At 44.1% G+C, this 19,297-nt stretch overlaps 1 protein-coding gene across 5 annotated transcripts in view; it reads left to right on the top strand.

The window, feature by feature from the left end:
- Window positions 1–19,297, top strand: part of RAD51B (RAD51 paralog B) — a 657,748-nt gene that overhangs the window by 463,745 nt on the left and 174,706 nt on the right. The window lies entirely within an intron of this gene.

The following is a 19,297-nucleotide window of genomic DNA, read 5'->3' as shown; positions in this document are numbered from 1 at the left end:
GCCTGGCGGAGAAAGAGCAGGAGAGTATGCACTGATTTCTGGAGGACAGATTATGGTGTGCCGGGCTATGGATTTTGCCATCAGGAAAGGAATCTAGAAATGCAAGGAGACTCATGAGAAAGGAGGTGACTTCTGTTGACAGGTCACCATTGTTCAGACTCAGTGGTGATGGGAAAGGAAATCCAGAAACCTACATGACAGCTTCTCTCGGACAGGACGAAAATATTGAATTTTTTTTTTTTTTTCTAGCTGGAATTTGCCAGGGTCAGTTCACGTCTGGGTTTTCAGCACTTAATACAGGGCCCTTTTGTCTTAGGAGGCAGCTGGACTGGTTTTTCCTGCAGGCAGGTGCACAGAGAGCATTTATTGTAGCCTGAAACGCAAACACCGAGCCCCCAGGCCCTGATCCCCACACTCTCCAGCGTGGCTCAAGGAAGTAAAGTGAGCAATGTCTCTTGCAACAGGCAAGCACTGTAAATGCCACTCCTGAATGAAATATTTCTTAAAACGTTGTATCTGTAACTCGATCGTCTCTTAAAACTTAATTGTATGTTAGGGAAAAGGAAGCCATTGGCTCCTCCAGCCGTCCAGGTTGCACATGAGCGCACAATGGAGCATATCCGATTCACGGCCTGGCGTAGGTAATCAGATGAATATCTCCCGAATTGAATTTACCCTTTTGATACGGAGTCTTTCAGCTGCCTTGTTTCACATCTCCAATTCTGACAAAGCTGTGCGGCCTTTGAGTAATTTCCCTGAAATCTATATGCGGGAAGCCTGTGCTCTTTCAAACACTTTTTGGGACTTGTACCAATTAAATCTGTTTCTGGCACACTTTTAATGGCATACTTTCTCCTGAGTCAACAACCTCTCCAAAATCTGAGGTCATTTGTTTAATTTAAAAGCAAAGGTTATGAAACATCCATTTCAGGCTTCACCAGCCAAGCCCCTGTGGCTTTGAAAGGGGTGAGGAGACAGGGGAAAGTCTAATAAACTGGATTTCTTACACACAAAATAAGTTCATTACCGTGTTTCTGTGAAATCGGTATCAAGCCGGGTTTTTCCACACCCTCCCCGCCCACCTTGCCGTCCTTTTCTCTTGAAACACTTCCTCTTCTTCTGGGGCTCTCAGGCTGGAGATTGAAGTTCACCCTCATGCTGATGTTCTTGCAGTACAAACATCTGGAGTGGATTTTTGTCAGCTGGAGTTGAGAGAGAACTGTAAATGATGCAGTGATTTTTTTTCATGCTTATTAAATTTATTTATAGCCAGTCTGAAGCCAGGAAACATGTTTTTAAATGGTTAGAGCCCTGGATAGGAGGTGCTCGAGGAACAGACAGTGGATGGTATTTTTTCCCCTACCATTTTCTAAATAACTCAAGGGTAGAATTACATAATTCGCCATTTGGGTGGTTTTTTTGTTTGTTTGTTTTCTCCTGAAGGATCCTTTATTAGGACATTTCGTGCATCAGAATCCTTCCATTGTATTAGCCTATCCAATGTGCCATTCCTTCTGTCAGTGAGAGAAAAGAGAATGTAACTGGCAGGGTGCTTCTGAATAATTACAATCATGGAGAGTGAGTTTCTGGTTATTTGAGACGTGAACCAGGGGCACAGGTATTTTCTTTTGCCAAAAGAACACAACTTGGAGACTATTCCTACCTTTTCTGCTCACCACCATCTAAAATTTTAAAAGCTGCCAAATCCTAAAGAATCTCATTCATTTTCTCATTATTTAAGATAACAAAAGGCTCCATGAGGGGCTTACTAAAATAATTTATGAAATACTTTGCTGTGCCCTTAGACCTTATTAAATCACAATGCCTCGGGGTTTATATAATTATTTAAGAAACAAAACCTTCTAGGAGAGGCCGAGTCAGGTGATGATTTTTTGAGGTCCCTTCCAGTTCTGTGATTAGAGATTATTCTTTGATTTCTGTGATTTTCTTTCACTGTCATACAGGAAAATAAATAAATAAATAAAGGCTGTTTGGGAATAAGGTTTGCTACCCACAGGCATTTTCTTCTCCAGAGAAAAGACTGTTCTGCTTCCTGCCACCCAAGTAAGCCATCCTCAGCCTGAACAGTGGAGCTTAATGTTCTCCATCTTGCTAAGGGTTAGTCGCTGTTGTTAGGAAAGTGAATTGAAACCAAATGCACTTTCTATTGGAAAAGCTGCCATTGATCTCAGCTCACAGGCAGTGTTAAGAGGGGAGGTGCTTATAAGACAGGGAAAAAAATCCTCGCCGTTATATCCTGACACCACTTATTTCACTGTGAGGCCTATGAACATATCTTTGAGGCAGCGTCAGTCTATTTTATGATGTTAGTGTGCCCCTTGAAGATTGGTGTTCCGCATTCAGTTCTTAGAAATGTTAGCAGGTTATTTAGCGAACTGTCTTGCTGATGGACTGGGAAAGCTATTCTTACAGCAAGACCCTTCATTAACTAAGAGGGCATAAGATAGCTCATGTTCTCCACCAAGAAAGGCAGCTCTATTTCATCTGCCTAATGAGGAAGCTTGCAAGGCAGAGCAGCCTCATCAAATGTGGTGTCTGCTGTCCACGTTCCAGTTATTAAAGTAGAAGCCAAGTCATTGGCACGGGTACTGGCAGTGAAATGAGCCACAGAGAGGTCACCACTCCTCACCAGCATCACGATTCAGGGCTCTGGAGCAGAAAATGGCAGGCCCGAGGGCAAAGAACATTTATTTTCCAGGAGGGAGAAAGGAGAATCACAGAGAAGTAGAGAGAGGCAAAGGGCAGAAGATGAATACAGCTGGACATTAAGCAACAGTGTATCTTCCAAGATCATAAAGCCAAATAGTTCCTGCTGGATTTAACTTTTATTATGTTTGGAGATGAAAATCAGAGGGTGGATAAAGGTGCCTGGAGATTTGCTGCTCTAGGCCACTCCATGCTAGGGGCATGGAGTTCTTAGTTTGCTCTTGGAACATTACACAGTATTTTCCTAGCAACAACAACAATACTGATAAAGATAGTAATCATTTTTATTAAATCCTGCTAAAGAAGCATCTTTCAATGCAGTATTGTTTGCTATAAAACATTCCAACTAATGGTAGGTTCAGGATCTCTGCTGGAGATGTGGTGAGAGACTGGACACACAGCTGCTGGTATTGGACACTAACAGAGTTAGTTCCTCCAACCCAAAGAATGGATAATCATGGGAAATGGTTATCCTACCTATGATGCTTAGAGGATTTCAATAGAATGTCATAGTGTTGTATAAGGAATATTTTTAGACTTACCGGGATGATGTATGTCAATCACAGGGAAACATAATTTGATGAATATGTAAGATGTTTTGTAAGGTGATATTTGACTTTGCTATATTTTATGTTAGTTTGGAGCCATTGTCACGCATGGACATTCTTTCGTTTATATTCCTGGTTTCTATAATTCAAGACCATAAACGTAAATTAGTTTTGAATCAGTAAAGTCTTATGAGGATGCCCACATGTCTCCTGCATAAAATTCTTCCTCCTCTGGCATCTTCCTTTGGGTAGAAGTAAGATCAGATACCCTGTTCACTTCAGGATGGAAAAGATCACATCCAAACTTTGTGGGCTATTTCCCCCTCAGACACCCAAAGCTGATTTCCTTTTATCACCTGATGCATTTTTAAATATTCTACTTTTTTGTCCCCTGTGCCTGTGCTTTTTATGAAGCCACAAAGCCAGACAACTACATGACAGATGTGATTACAGCATTCCTGGGGGAGAACGCCATACTGATGTCAGGCCTGTTGTAGGCCTGAGTGCTTGAGGTAGGACCAGTCGGCTGCGTGTGAGAGGGAAGAGGGCACGCTTTCGAAAAAGCAGGTCACCTTTCTCTCTCAGAAAAGCGAATGTGTCTAAAAACAAAACTAAACCCTACAGAGTGGTGAGCAGCCTTGCTTATTTGAATCAGGTTCCACCCTGTTCTCTGATGTTTTCTCCCTTAACCCCATTGCGAGCCATTTCACTTCCTCTCTCGGAGGCTTTCCCAGGACACTGCAGGCAAGAGACGTTTTCGGCCACGTTGTCCTCCCAGCAGGGAGCCCCGTCTCTCTTCAGACAGTATATTGGAGATGAACCTCTTTAGAGAGTGGCCTTTCTTCCCTTGCATCTTACCTCCTCATCTCCCACTTTTCCAACCCATACACCTCATCTTTGCATGGATGGAACTCAGTGTCCAGAAAGTTTCTGTGAGTGTGGAGGGAGGCAGAGTAGCGTTGGCGCCATGTCAACTCTGTTCATTGCAGCCCAACATGTACTCCAGTAAAAAAGAAAAAAAATGGACTTTGATCCATATCAGGAAGGACGGCGCCGTTACAATGGAGAAGCATATGAGGGTGATGAACGTCATCCTCGGGGTGATGTTCAGTGTCAGAGGTCTTAATGGGGCCAGCGATTGACCCTCACTGCCGGCATTTTACTTGCAGCAGTGATTGAGTGAAGGACTGTAATCATAATATGGTCACTACTTGCTACTGTTTTGTTTTAATATTCAACTATAGGAGTGTGTTAAAAGTTAAATGAACCCTGTGTGGCAGGGTTGCAATTTACTAGGGTAGTCAGAGAAGGCCTCACGGAGAAGGTAACATTAGAGCAGAGACCTGGAGGTGAAAGAAGGAGCCATGGGGACATCTGGGGGAACAGCAACCCAGGCGGAGGGCACAGCATGTGCAAAGGCCCTGGGGTAGCGCCATGCCTGGCGTGTTGGAGGAACAGCAAGGAGGCCTGTTCAAGAAAGAAGTCTGGGGCCTCCCTGGTGGCGCAGTGGTTGAGAGTCCGCCTGCAGATGCAGGGGATGCGGGTTCGTGCCCCGGTCTGGGAGGATCCCATATGCCGCGGAGCGGCTGGGCCCGTGAGCCATGGCCGCTGGGCCTGCGCGTCCGGAGCCTGTGCTCCGCAGCGGGAGAGGCCACGGCGGTGAGAGGCCCGCGTGCCGCAAAAAGAAAAAAAAAAAAAAAAAAAGAAAGAAGTCTGACAAAATCAATTTTAACGGACTGCCCGTAGGCAGCTTTTTCTGAAGAGGAAATAATTTCAAAATAAAAAAATGAGACTTAATAAGTAGGCCGTTTGGGAAGCAGGTAATGACTATTTTAAAGGCTGGAGGTTCTAACATATGTGTATGCCTTTTTCCCCCTCATCTCTTGCAAACAGATAATGGTTTACGTCAAGAGAAAATTCAGGAAAAAAGCCTTTTTTTACTTCCAGGAAATCTGGTCACTATGTCCTGCAGCCAGTGATAAATGACAATGCAACCAGCAGTGACCTAGGACATCCTGAATTCTTGCTCTTAGGAAGAGCTTGCATTCTCTTTTCAAAGGGTATCCTGTTCCTATTGCAATCCTTATGCTATCTCAGCTCAAGATCATCTTGTCCCCCCACCGTTACCATACTTAAAATAGCACCAGTGCTGTTTAGAAGACTCTACACATAGATGTTGATGTCATCTGGATGGAGGGCAGGATGAAAAAAGAAGGTAACTGGATATTGGCCCCAAACATATTATAATGCAGCAAATCAACCCACCAAAACTCAGTTCTATTGTTTCAACTCCTGTTGTAGAAATCAAACAAATATTATTTTGTCCATTAGTGGGTGTTACTAAGTGCTGTTCGTCCACAAAAGCCCAGCTTCCTATAGAAGAGCAGCATCGTGGAGGAGAAATGTGGTGTTTAAAACAAAATGTGCTGGTGAAAGGTGTTGTACCCAAGGCTGTTATAAACAGCAGCTGTTCCTGATTATGAAGATTGATTCATTCCGGCTGCCTGGATGCTACCTAAATAAGTGGGAGGAGCAAAATACAGTTCCCTGGAGCCTGTCAGTTGCTTTGTATCCCTGCAAGTTTAAAGCAGAAGATAGAACCAATCCGTCGTTCTGCTTCCCTGCTGTCTTCAGTTTAAAACATGCTGCAGACGAAGGTCCAGCGGGAGAAGACTCTCTTGCTCCATCTCTGCCCCATCCAGCTGTCAAGGCAAGGTTGGTAGGAAGGATGGGTCTCCACAGATTATGAGGTCCTTCAGTCTTCAACCTGTTGTCTGGTGGCTGAGGCAACAGTTACGCCGCTCTTTTCCCTGAACCAAGGCAACTGGACTTTTCAGGAGAAAAAAAAAGCCCAACTCTAGAAAAATGGTTCTCAAAGCCCCGTTAAACTAAAATGCCTTATTAGCAGTTCCTTTCCACCGTTTATGGATCTTGCCAGCATCATTATCAAGCTTTTACTGTTTCTCTTTTCCACTGTCTTGTTTTGTTTGAGTCACATGATAATGTCATAGCCTTTCTATCTGAAGAATCCGCAGAAGATAAAATATTGCTAAAAGCAATGGGGATGGTACTGAAAGTATTAGGGAAGAAATGGACGGAGCAGCCATTGTTAACAAAATAGCCTGGTTATAAGTAGTAAGCTTGGAAGAGAAGAATTAAGGCCATTTGGGCTATATATACAAAACACCTTTGTTTTACCAACCACAGAAAAAGCCCTTGCTTGGGGTGTCTTGAGGAGTCAGAACCTGGGGCGGTTCCAAGATTTCCAGCACTGTGCATCAACCACCAGATGGCTATAACTTTCAAAGTCTAGAGGAAAGGGAATGATACGAGTTTTGTGGTCTTTGCTGATTTCTTATTCCAAACACTATTTCAGTTCCGATCAGCCGATTACAACTGTGATTGCTTATACCTGGTGACTTCTAATACTCTGTGTCAAAACTGCATTGCATGTGTATGGGGGCCTTCCCATCTGCTTCCTTTGTGAATCTCTTCTCCTTTCAGTGCCTCCAAATTTGGGCCCCAGAGAGGAGGACAGCAGCTGAATGTCATGCTCTTGGGCCTTGGCCCAGACATGCATCTTTCTGGAAGGATGACTGAATCCCGTTCTTAAGTCTAAAGTTCCTCTTGATTAGCAGCTCCTTTTGTTTGTTGTTTTTAAGGCATCTCTGTCTTTCATGGGTAGCTTACAGGGATGTGTTTGAGAGCCCCTTCCAGCTGGGAAGCTGCCCAACTCCCACCAGCTGAGTCGGGGGATGGCTTCCCTTTAGTTCCGCTGCTGCCTGTGGCCTCCACGGACTCCACTTCAGCCCCGGCCACAGTGGCCCTTGTCTGCTGTGCAAACTTGGCTCTGTTCTCCGGGTTTTCATTCTCCAGCCATCTGGGCATTTTGAGCACCCCTCTTATCTTAGTACCTTGGCACTCAGGACCACATGCCATCCTATCATAGAGACGAAAACAAAGGTATCCTTCATTTTTGGCCTGCAATTTCCCTAGAACCACCCTAGGCTGAGTGACGGTCAACGAGATTGGGGCCAGGGATAGGTCTGGAGTGCTGTAAATGGTTTTGCTGATAGGAAGCATACGGAATGGTGAGACAATAGGTAGGATTGTTGGTACTGGGATTCCTAGTGACTGGTCTTCTCCTTTTCCCCTTGGCTACTCTGAAATCAAGGAGCAAGAAGCCAGGAGCATGAAGACCCCTGTGGCCTCTGATTGCTCTAGCCCCTCCAGGCCTGGCAGCCAGAGATTAGGGTCTAGCAAATGCCATATGCCGGCGGAGTGAATCTAGCTTCCGACTAAGAATTCTGTGTAGACTTACTTGGGAATGGACTTGAGGATATGGGGAGGGGGAAGGGTAAGCTGTGACAAAGCGAGCGAGAGAGAGGCATGGACATATATACACTACCAAACGTAAAATAGATAGCTAGTGGGAAGCAGCCGCATAGCACAGGGAGATCAGCTCTGTGCTTTGTGACCGACTGGAGGGGTGGGATAGGGAGGGTGGGAGGGAGGGAGACGCAAGAGGGAAGGGCTATGGGAACAGATGTATATGTATAACTGATTCACTTTGTTATAAAGCAGAAACTAAAAAAAAAAAAAAAAAAAAAAAGAATTCTGTGTACATCACCAGCTTTTGAAATTCCTCCTTCCACCTCCTCAACTGCTGGTTTGGGGAGGGTTTGATCAGAGTCCTGCACTCTTCAGAGAAGTGTCTGGAGAAATTAGTCCAAAAGCACTGACAGCAAATTCCCTGTAATCATTCTGCCTAGGGAAAAACAAGCATTTGATCAAAGGACAGTTCCACCGCCCAGTTTACTTCTATTCCACTGTATCCTCTCTGTCGCTGCTCCCCAGCCCTCTGACCCCTGTGCACTCATTCAGATCCCTCACCCTGGGCACACCTCTTTCGGAGGTGGTCAGTGAGGCATTGGGCAGCCAAAGAAGTTCAGCCAAACAGTGTTCAGTCACTTCCGTGTAGACCCAGGTAGTCGGGTGTGGCTGCAGCTTCTTGAAAGGCAGACCTGAAATGCTTGCTTCTTTTCAGAGACTCTCATTTCATATTTGGCTGCTGGTCATTTGGTTACTGGCATTCATTCATATGTTGGAGGCAGCAGAGACACAGGGAGGGTCAGAAATTCATTCAAGATCATCCAGCGAGTCCAAGTTTTGACCCTCTGGTCCCTGTGGCAGGCCACAGTGGCGACTTTCCTGTAGAGCATGTGACCAGTGTCACTGGAATCATGGGTTCTAAATATGACTCCCTCTCCCCACCTACTAAAACCGTCATCCAGTTGCCAGAACCCAGTTGGTTTTCTATAGAACACCAGCTAATGACACTTCGTGTGAGTTCCACCAGAAGGATTTTCAGTCTTTGTCTCATTTTAGGTGTTACATCTCAACCAAGAAGATAACTCTCCACATGTAAAATGAACTTCCTCTAGTTTTCACAGTTTCTTTCCAAGAATCACCCACTGTCAGTCCCTAGTTCTCTGTCTGGCAAATTTAGAAGAAGTGATGCAGTATAGACTGATCGTTGCTTTCAGTGCACGTGAATGATGCACTGACCTTTTATGTATCTGTAAATGAGTGGAGAAGGAATGCATATTCTCTGACACAAGCTGGCTCTACCACATAGTTTGAAGTAAATGCCATTTTATTTCACATTAGGAAGGGAGACTTGGAGCAGCTTGGCAGCAGATCTGTGGCTGCGTAATTAAGCTAAGAACTATGGCTTTCTTCCACATAAGAGATTAAATACCAGTCTCTGGTCAGATCAAAGCAGGCCTCTTGGACGATCTGATCTTTGCAGAAGACCCCATGTTGGGCCAGCACAACAGTCTTTGCGTGTAATGCTCCCTATGTTTAAAAAAAGACCATTTTAGTGTGTTTAAATAATTAGGTCTGCCAGCATTTGTAGCTCTTTGGACCCAAAGTGAAACTTTAGTTTTATTCATGCTAAGTAAATATGGATTTTCTTCTACTAAAACAAGTAACTGTCTCTCAGAGTTTGAAGAAAAGCGAACGTTCATTTTCTGAATGAGAACAGAGGCATTTCTCTTTGGGGAGCATTACAATAAATAACATCTTAGACTCATCTGGCATTTTCTTTAGGGCATTAACAAATAGAGTTTATGTAATCACTTATTCATTTTCTTGATATCTCATTGAGACAGTTTGGATACTGGTCCTATAGTCTGCATCTGTAAAATAGAAAGAACCAAAGTATTAAGTTCAATTTAGATGGCTGACAAGAAAGAATGCAGACATCTGTGTGATCTGTGTTGCCAAGGTGCCGCCCAGAACTTTTAAATTTTGTTACGAGCTGCATTGCACCTACCCACGGGGGTTCGAGCAGTGTATAATCTGGGCCAGGGTGCAACAGGCTTATGGCCAGGTGGAACTGGACAAATCAATGGAACTGGTTCCAGTTTACCAACCTGGCACTAATTATGTGCTGGTCAAGGAAGTGTTTTTCAAATCACGGGGAGCCACTAGTGAAAATCCATTGGTGCTTTGATGGTGGCCTTTGGAGATACTTCTATAATTTGAAACCATTCCCATGGCAGGCCCAGGGAGAGGTCTGACTTCAACCAACATGCAGCATTAGGCAGAAGAAATGGGGCCTTTCTCACTGAGTTGACCTGTGGGTGGGCCTTCTTCCACATGTTTCTAATTAGGGATGCAAGAGAGAGTAGATATTCCATGGTGACTCTCCTTTCCTTCTCGGCTGTGAGATAGAACAACAGCACCTTTGTGGTGACCTCTGCAGAGCTGTTGACATTTGGTGACCTGCCTGATCTCCCCTGCTAGCGTGGATGCACCTCCTGGCTAACAAGGAACAGCCACACTATCTGGTACTATGGTAGACCCTGGAGGTCAAAATGAAGAAGAAGATGTTTTCCTTGTGGAGTAGTCTAAGTTAATTTTTTTTTTTTTACAGATTTATCAAGGTATAATTTACATACCATAAACTCACCCATCGTAAGTATATAATTCAATGATTTTTAGTAAATTTAGGGAGTTATATTACCATCACCACAATCTAGTTTTAGAACTTTAGTTGGACTTATTTTGAAAATGCCAAATAATGATCATAATTGGAATGCAGGTCATGCTGGTGCAAAAGTAAATTTTTGAGGCTATCTTGAGCTAAGGAAGAGGGCCACCCAGGAAGACATTTGAGACAACTAAGTCTCAAGTTTCCCCAAGTACATGAAGGCTTGAGATTAGCATTTATATTTAGAAAGATTTTCCATATTTTTGCTCATCAAATGGTATGACCTACTTGAAAGAACTGAGCAGCTGTTTGCTATAGAACCTACTTCGCATGTCGACATCAATGAATGTTTGTTGATTATAAAACGAAGGTGCAGTTGAGAATGTATGTACCCTTCCCACAAAGAGCTTATAGTCCACTTTGAACATCTCATCAAGTATTTATTTACTTGCCCTCCCATCTTCAGGTACTGTGTTAGGCACTGCAGACATATAGATGAGTGAAACAAGGTTTCTACCTTAACAGCTTGTCGACCAGTGACTTATATGTAAACAGATAATTTCAATATGACGTCATAAGTTCTGTGGTAGAGTTAAGTGCTGTGCAGTATCAGAATGGTCATCGGCAAAGATTTCCTAGAGAAGATATTACTAAGGAATCAAAGACATAGTTAATAATTACATCAATCCTGCTAACGTAGATTGAGTACCTGCCCTCTGCTCCATTTGGACAAGGCTCTGTGAGATCTGGTCCCTGTTTTCAGGGAGCATTATAACTGGTGGGGAAACAAGTCCATCACTACTTCCAATAAGATGGTAATGACTGCATATAAGTGAAAAGAACAGAACATGCTAGGAATTTAGAGGCAAAGAGAGGCCATTTCAGGGAATCCTTCGTAGAAAAAGTAGCCCAAAGGCTACTTAAGAGGCTCAAAAAGCGCAACATCTGAACTTTGACCCATTGGTAGGATTTCAGCAGGCATGGTGAGAGTTGGGAAGCAGTTCAGAAGAAAAATGCAAACAAAGGCTCAGGGGTAGAGAAGCTTGGGATGTATTCTGAGAACAGTGAGCAATCCAAGATGGATTGATACTCATGTCCTACAGTATGAACTATTTCTATATATCTATGTCAGAAACAGGGAAATCAAGTGAATCAGAAGCTCTGCCTTCCCTTGACTGTATCAAGGAAGGCTTCCTAGAGACATGGTTCGTTTCATTCTGGCCCTTATGTAGGCTCTCTGCCAAGGGTTTATGATGATTAGTTTTCTCCTTCAGTTTCTTCTTTCATGATTCATCATGTGGCCACCATCAAAGCACCAATGACTTCTCACTAGTGGTTCCCATGATTTAAAAAGCACTTCTTTGACCAGTACATTCTGGTGCCAGGTTGGTGAGCCAGACCAAGTTTCATGTATTTGTCCAGTCCCACCTGGCCACGCACCCTGGCCCAGAAGTTTCATGCAACACTTACAAGAAAACTAAAAAAACAATTCCTGGAAACATTGGGTCCTAACTTTTGAAGGAGTCATTGCTGTACCTGAGTAGACTTAGGAAGTAGACTGGAAGTCTAAGAAGAAAAAAAATGAGGAAGAATGGTACCACTTGCTTCAAATTCCCAGGGCTCCACAGAGTAAGCCTCTTTCTAAATTTGAGTTGCTAAGGACCTTGAACCTGGGGTTGTTTGGGGATATTTTGCAAAGTAAGAAATCTTGTTGGCTTTCAATCAGGAAGGAAAGATATAACCAAATTATAACCAGGAAGGCTTTGATATAACCAAGGAAGGGGGAGTTTTGTATTTGTTTGTTTGCATGGATGGTCCACCTACTGTGTGGCCTTGTTCACGACATGGCCGACCTCTCTCTGGGGTCAGTGTGAATAGCCAGGCTGCAGCTGTAGCTAGAGACAATGGCCAGCACTGTTGGGCAGTGCTGTTTAGGCCCCAAAGATTAATGTCATAGTATTTTGTGGCATACTAAAGAAAATGCTGCTTCATTTGGGGAAATATAATTTCTGTATGTGTATTTTTTTTTCATGAAGAATAAAGAAGAGAGATTTTTGGAAGGACATAACTCATCCTGTTGGCCTTGCTAGAAAAAGCTAAAAAAGCAAGAGGTCAGTACTCTTACAAGTGTTATGTCTTAAACATCAGTCAGCCAATAATTATTCGCATGCCATCACAAGGGAAGTCCCCTCCCATTATTTGTTTGTTTGTTTGTTTGTTTCTCTAGACTGAGATGCTTTAAAAACAAAAAATCTCTGGTTGGGGAAATGATATTTTTTTAAAAGTCTGTAAATTTAGTACTATATTTGCTGAGAAGTAACAGCCCTAGAAACTGTGGGGTTTTGGGGTTTTGGTGGTGGTGTTTTTTTTTTCCTGTATTTTCCAATCCAGTACCAATTATGGATGGGAGGTAACTTTGCTTTGCCAGTCTGCAGGTTAGAAAGGGCAATTTCTTGGCTACTGTTTAGGGTTGCCAGATAAACTACAGGATGTCCAGTTAAATTCACATTTTAGCTAAACAACATAATTTTTTAGGGTAAGTACATCCCAAATACTGCACTGGGACATACTTACACCAAAAAAAAAATCCATTGTTTATCAGAAATTTAAATTTAACTGGGCATCCCATATTTTAATTTGCTAGATCTGGCAACCCTATGTTACTTCCACAATAAAAATGTCACCCAAGGAGACTGGGCGCTTTCACGATTACTGAAAGTAGCTCTCAGTTTTGAACCCAAACAGAACAATATATGAGATAAAACTGAAAACAGAATGAGGTCAGTCATACAAAGGTAAAGGGAGTCCTTCTTCATTTCTTTGTCTTTGTGTTGCTCTGTGGACCCATTTTTGTTGGGAGTGGCCCTCCTAGGTCTACTGTAGGTCAAAGTCATACTTGGTAGGCCACCTGGATGGCTTCTTTGTTCCAGCTTTAACTCAGATGATCAAATCAGAACTGGAGCTCCCTTTTAAATCCAAAGTGCTTGACCTCCTTAGGGTAGCTCTGGACCCTCTTGAATTTTTGCTTCTACAAAATTCCTACCAGGCCTAGTGAAGTGGGGTCTGACTAGACATGTGAGAATAAAGATGGCTATTACTTACTGAGCGCCTAATATGTGCCACTGCTTTACCTACATTACCAACATCTACCTACGTGAGTTCCTGTTGCCTCCTAACAACCAGCCCTATGAGATGGGTACTGTTGTCTCCATTTTACACATGAGGGAATGAAGACCCAAAGAGATGAAGTAACTTGCTGCAGGTCACAGAGCCGTTGCAAGGCAGAGCTGGCGTTAGCACTGAGGTCAGTCTGACTCTAAAACCCCACTGCTTAACCACTGTGCTACCACACGTGGTACGCTTAGATCCCCATTCTTCCCTCCCAAGTCCCCAGTTTGACTTGATATTGGAATATGATCCCTTTCTCTCCTTGTTCCTTACTAGCTGGAATTGGCCCTAAATCATCTTTGTCCATATGTGTCGTGCACCAGTGGAATAGACACAGAAAGCTGGGCACTGGAAGATGTTAACTTTGGATGCTTCCTATTTTACATGAGAATGATTAAACCAATCGGGGAAAAAAAAAGCCCAACATTTTAAAATGTGTCATCATTTTAATATCTTTAAAGAGCCTAAAGAGACTTTCAAGCATGAGACTGTAAATAGCTAACAGCTCCAAGATGAGCTTACATAGGAATCACTGATTGTTCCAAAATGGCCATTTGTCTAACTCTGAAGAGCTGCTGTAGTGCTCAGCCAACTCTCCTGCCAAAGGCAGGGCCCTCTGTTCCCTGCCCACTCCCTCCTCCCAGCTCTCCTCTTGGTAAAGAAGTAGCAGAAATACCCGGCCAGGTACCATTTTCTTCTTGAACCAACACGTGCTCCTCCTGGTTCTCTCCTTATATGAAATGGTTGTCAGCATTTTGAGCTCATCAAGTAAACAGTTTTACTTGTTCCAGCTGGGAAAATCCATGAAGTTGGCCATTCTGTTCCTATCATCTGCTCTGGCCTGGTTGTTAAGTGTAAAATATCTCTGTGGGTGTGGTCTACCCAGTGGCATTTCTCAAACTGTGCGTTATGGACTCAAGGGTCTGGAATAATTTCTTTCACAGGGTCACGCTCCAACACTGACTCTTTCTGGTGAAAAGCCACCCCGGTCTTCCTCTTCTGACTCTCAACCTATCTCCCATCCTTCTGTTCCCCTGGAGTAGTGTAGTGGGCCTTCACTTTTCTCTTCCTCTGTACTCTCGTCATCTGTCTCCTTTCCCCATTGTGCTACATTTCTCAGTGTTCCTGTTTCCTTTAACCACTAGGTCCTCATAGTTTTCAAAACCAAGGCCATCTAACTCTCAAAGGAAAATTTTTTTATTTTTTATTTTTTTTATTTTTTTATTTATTTATTTTTTTGCGATACGCGGGCCTCTCACTGTTGTGGCCTCTCCCGTTGTGGAGCACAGGCTCCGGACGCACAGGCTCAGCAGACATGGCTCACGGGCCCAGCCGCTCCGCGGCATGTGGAATCTTCCCGGACCGGGGCACGAACCCGTGTCCCCTGCATCAGCAGGCGGACTCTCAGCCACTGCACCACCAGGGAAGCCCTCAAAGGAAATTTAAAACAAAACATGGGACACCAGGAAAGACAGCAGAGGTGAGGGGCACAATGTTACAATCTTCTTCCTTAGCCCTTCACATCTGAGAAAAAGGACCTTGTTCTATTCTCCATGGAGACTAAGGGCAGCCCCAGGCACTCCCTCCTCTCTTCTGCCTCCTGACATTCCTCTGTTCTTTTGTAACCCCTCTCCCCACTTCAGGGATAACTTAGTCAATTTCTACACTTGGTAAACTTGCAAACATTCTGTTTCCCTCCTTTTGGGTGATGGAATGCTGGTGCATGGGGGCTTTCAGGAACAATTCAGTAAGTGATAGCCTTAGAATATTTCAAAAAAAGTTCTGGGAAGATGTTATTGATTAGTCTCTGTCCATGGTATCTCATTTGCCTCTTTGAGGGGCTCAGCAGAAGCATTTGGTCCATCATCTGCTCTTCCTTGGGTGGAGGTGAGGTGGCACAGGTATAGGCCTTGAGCAGATCTCCTGAATTCTGTATTTTTGTTTCCCCAACTGTAAAAAGGGCAAAAAAATTATTCTGACTTCACAGCATTGCTGTGAGTATTCAATGAATTAATATTTATAAATCCCTTAGAATAGGGCTTAGCACATAGTAAGCGCTATATTAAATAAGGAAGTATAATGAGGCAAAAAGTAATAAGAATGTCCTCCTTTTGATTCATGCCTGAATAAGTATATTCAGCTTCTTTTTGACACCTTAGCGTTCTAAAATAAACCCAAGGACTGCAGCCTAACACACTCCATAATTTCACTCAAGGACTTTGACAATCTGGTCTTAATGTACCTCTTCTCACCTGCATTTTGGCCAGACTGATTGACTATTTCCCATTCCAACTTCCCATTCAATTCCCTTCCCCATCCCTTCCACATGTATCCAGTTGCCCTTGCTGCCTTTACCTCATGTTGGCTGTCGGCATGTATGGCCCAGTAGTTTGGGGTATCTATTTAAGTGCAAAGCCTTTCTTCTCTTCTGGATCACGAGCTGCTTCTGAGGGGTGAGGACTACATTTCTGATGGTTGTGTACCATTCTTCATGCCTTTTACATAAATGGTACTCTATAAATGTTTTGATCGGCTGATTTGAGCTTTTGCAGACTAGGAAACGGTTGGCCTAGAGCCAAGTGGCCCCTAGATGAATCTTGCCTCTAGGCCTCATGGATATGTTTTGTTGAAAGGCCAGTGCCTCCCTGCTTTATGTTAAGACGATGGGAGCCTCCAGTGTGGGCCAGGGCAGACAAAGCCACTGTGAGGTTGGGATGTTGGGGGCAGTGTGCTGGGATTCAAATGTGAGATGGACAAAAGGAGAAGTGCCTGCAAGCAGAAGGCTAAAGGCAGTGGCTTTGCACAATTACCAGGAACGCTTTTAATTAGCACCTTGTAAAAGTTTGGGCAAAAAGGGACAGTTAAAATGTACTGTTTATAATGCAATGGGCTGCCTCTGAAAATGTTCCAACTTTGCAGGCCTAGTGGGAAAAGGACTAAACACAGAGTTGGGAAAAATCACAGCACCACTGCTAAGAGGTGTATAGGTTGGAGCGAAACCGAGAAGTTGGCATAACCATTAGTAGCCGTCTCTAAAAAAATAAATCAGCAGGGTGCTATTACTAATATCCTGTGTGATTTTTGGTGGATGGATAAATAAAATTATACGAGGAAAACTGTTTTCTAAAAGTAAATTCTGCCACTCCAGCACCATGGTATGTATGTCCACCCTTTTATAAATATATGTACACTAACTCACGTGGCCACGTAGCTCTCACATGGTAGAAAGACAGTTGGCAAAGACAGTTGGAAGAATGAAAAAGTGCTATGTGTTTTTTCCCCATCTGTGGGCAGCGTTTGATGTTTGTAGATGTATGGTTTTAATAACCTTGACTAGTAGATACGGCAACTGTGAGAATTTCAAAAAGGAAAGCAAGAGTCCAGAGAGGAAAACATCTGCTGTTTCTAGGGGGCAGTCTTCCCAGCAGCCCTCAGACTAGAAGCTGTTTTTCCTCCAAGGAGAGCCCAAGGACAAGATAAATAGGCTTCCTGACCCAAAGACAGGAACACCCAGGGAGACCAGGGGATCTGGGAGTGGGAGCAGATGGGAGGGGTGGAATGTCCAGGGTGAGGCTGGGACTAGCTAAGGGGCTGGACGGTCCGTCCATCTGTGGCAGCTGAGCATTGTTGCCTGTGCAGCCGAGGGCAGGGTCCCTTAGAGGCCCAGAGGTGTGAGCCTGCCTTCGTTTGTGTCTTCATTCTTCAGCAAACCTTTACTGAGTTATTATGCGCCAGATACTGGGCTGAGCCCCAACTTGTGACTTCATTGGGCATTGAGTCCGAGGCCTTGGCAGCTAAGGGTGACGTTCCTTAGAGAACTGGGAGGCCTGCCAGGGAAGAGGCACAGGACAAACAAGAAAGCACTGGAGAAACCATCAGAGGAAGTGATGCACAAAAGCTCTACACCGCAGAGCAGAGCAGGAGCAGACACGTTCTTCTGAGAGTTCAAGCTTGACTTCCAGCCGCAGTATTCAGATACTAAGAGAACTTGCAGAAGGAGTCCAGAGACCCTGCTGACCAGGGTCTCACTGTGAGTCTTCCGAAGCTACAAAGCCAGCCAGGAGTAGCAGGGGAAGCAGCTGAGAAAAGGAGCAAGTACAGACACCTCCAGTCACCAATGGCTGGAAGAGTTTACTAACCTCTTTCAGGACCATAAATAAAACCACACCCACAGTTGCACATACTGTACTTCATTTGATAAGTGCCAAATAGTAAACTGTGTGTAGTTTACTTACAGTGCTGTTTTGATGGTTCTCAAATAATCTCTTGTTTTATGTTCTGAAGTCCACTCAGATAGTGCTAGAATGGACCATCTGAGCCCAGGTAGCCTGAATAAAACAGCTGTTCCCAGTCTGCATGTCTGAGCAGGGATGACTCTTGTGAACCTTCCAGGCCTCAGCGTATAGACTCTTTGTTCGTCCCCCTGTTATCATGTGCATCACGAGGTTTTTATAGTAAATCACAAAGCAGTTTGTTTTTCCCAACAAATAGTCTTCCCCTTGAGGGTAGGTCCCCTATCCTGTTCATCGAGACCCAGAACCAGGACTGGTCCATTCTGGATGCACTGATCTCAGACATTCCCAAGCTGACACTGGGGATCAGTGTGCACATGCCTCCTTCCGAACTTTCCTGCTTTCAAGTGGTATCTTCTAATGAGATTAAAAACCTCTTTATACTGTTTTCCTTTTATATCATGCAAATAATACATTTAAGATGTAATCTTCTGTGCTTCATGTTACAGATGAATGTTAAACAGACTTTCTCCTTCTAGAGTGTGAATGTCTTTATTACCAGTTGCTTTACATTTTCATTCCTACCCATAATTTTTTCAGACTCTCTGAATTCCTGTTCAAGTTTCCTTTCCCCTGGAAGTTTATAGCACCTCTCAGGCTGCTTTTGACCCACCCACTCAGTGCTTTACCTCCCTGGCTCTCAGGCTCTGCCCCAGTTATTCCTTGCCTATGCCATATGGCCTTATTAATGTCAATGAGACATTACCCATCCCGTTTCCTGGCACTTATGCCTCCAGAGAAAACTCTGTCATATGCATCTCTGAGCCTCCCATAGCAGTGAACACAATGCCTCTCGCTCCAGTAGATGCTCAACAGATGGGTGCTAATAAAGTTCCATTAGTGAGACAAGGTAGTTAAGAGCAGGTATTCGCTTGTTAGTGAGGGAGCAGTAGCAGACTGGTTAAGAGTAAAAGAATTTGATTGGGACTGCCTGGGTTCTAATCTTGGCCTCGTCGCTAACTACTTTTATGACTTTGAGCGGTCTGCCAAACCTCCCTGGGTCTCAACATCTTCATCTTTAAAATGAGGACAGTAGTAGGACATCACCTATGTGATGAGGACATCACCTACGTGATGAAGATGCAGTAAGGGCTAACTTAAGAGTTAAGGAAAGCACAGCACTTAGCACAGTGCCCGGCCCATGCTGAGAGCTATCATCATCATCAACCACCAGCACCATAGGTATTCATTATCAGACACTGGGGTTTGAATAAAGAAAGTGAATCCCTCGAGGTTATATTCCTGTGAAGTCTGGACTAGAATGCACCTTCTTTTTTAAAAAAAAATTTATTTATTTATTTATTTATGTTTTTGGCTGTGTTGGGTCTTCGTTTCTGTGCTAGGGCTTTCTCTAGTTGTGGCGAGCGGGGGCCACTCTTCATCGCAGTGCACGGGCCTCTCACTATCGTGGCCTCTCTTGTTGCGGAGCACAGGCTCCAGACACGCAGGCTCAGTAGTTGTGGCTCACGGGCCCAGTTGCTCCGCGGCATGTGGGATCTTCCCAGACCAGGGCTCGAACCTGTGTCCCCTGCATTGGCAGGTGGACTCTCAACCACTGCGCC

This window comes from Mesoplodon densirostris, chromosome 4 (genome assembly GCF_025265405.1).
Source record: "Mesoplodon densirostris isolate mMesDen1 chromosome 4, mMesDen1 primary haplotype, whole genome shotgun sequence".
Taxonomy (NCBI): Eukaryota; Metazoa; Chordata; class Mammalia; order Artiodactyla; family Ziphiidae; genus Mesoplodon; species Mesoplodon densirostris.
This window is presented reverse-complemented; position numbering and strand designations above follow the sequence as displayed.